Here is a 1,031-nt window from a genome sequence, read left to right as displayed (position 1 = left end):
GTGGTCTTTATTAGATCAGAGACCATTGTTGCTAAGTCAGAAGTATTCTGCTTAGAACTCTCTGTCTGTTGCTGAGAAGATGATGGAAAAGGCTTGCTATTGCTAAACCTGTTTCTTCCACCATTATTGTTATTGAAACCTTGTTGAGGTCTCTCTTGATTCTTCCATGAGAAATTGGGGTGATTTCTCCATGAAGAATTGTAGGTGTTTCCATAGGGTTCTCCTAGGTAATTCACCTCTTCCATTGAAGGGTTCTCAGGATCATAAGCTTCTTCCTCAGATGAAGCATCCTTAGTACTGTTTGGTGCATTTTGCATTCCAGACAGACTTTGAGAAATTAAATTGACTTGTTGAGTCAATATCTTGTTCTGAGCCAATATGGCATTCAGAGTGTCAATCTCAAGAACTCCTTTCTTCTGACTAGTCCCATTGTTCACAGGATTCCTTTCAGAAGTGTACATGAATTGGTTATTTGCAACCATTTCAATCAATTCTTGAGCTTCTGCAGGCGTCTTCTTCAGATGAAGAGATCCTCCAGCAGAGCTATCCAAGGACATCTTAGATAGTTCAGAGAGACCATCATAGAAAATACCTATGATGCTCCATTCAAAAAGCATGTCAGAAGGACATTTTCTAATTAATTGTTTGTATCTTTCCCAAGCTTCATAGAGGGATTCTCCATCCTTCTGTCTGAAGGTTTGGACTTCCACTCTAAGCTTACTCCATCTTTGTGGTGGAAAGAACTTTGCCAAGAAGGCATTGACTAGCTTTTCCCAAGAGTCCAGGCTTTCTTTAGGTTGAGAGTCCAACCATATTCTAGCTCTGTCTCTTACAGCAAAAGGGAATAGCATCAGTCTGTAGACCTCAGGGTTAACCCCATTAGTCTTGACTGTGTCACAGATTTGCAAGAATTCAGCTAAAAACTGATGAGGATCTTCCATTGGAAGTCCATGGAACTTGCAATTCTGTTGCATTAGAGAAACTAATTGAGGCTTAAGCTCAAAGTTGTTTGCTCCAATGGCAGGGATAGA

The 1,031-nt window shown here is 40.3% G+C and overlaps 1 non-coding gene across 1 annotated transcript; it reads left to right on the top strand.

Annotated features, from left to right (window-relative positions):
• The first annotated feature begins 611 nt into the window (after nucleotides 1–611).
• Nucleotides 612–719, top strand: LOC130953977 (small nucleolar RNA R71). The gene has a single exon (XR_009076136.1). It is a non-coding gene; the product is annotated as a small nucleolar RNA R71 (small nucleolar RNA).
• The last annotated feature ends 312 nt before the right edge of the window (nucleotides 720–1,031 follow it).

Source organism: Arachis stenosperma, chromosome 9 (assembly GCF_014773155.1).
Source record: "Arachis stenosperma cultivar V10309 chromosome 9, arast.V10309.gnm1.PFL2, whole genome shotgun sequence".
Taxonomy (NCBI): Eukaryota; Viridiplantae; Streptophyta; class Magnoliopsida; order Fabales; family Fabaceae; genus Arachis; species Arachis stenosperma.
This window is presented reverse-complemented; position numbering and strand designations above follow the sequence as displayed.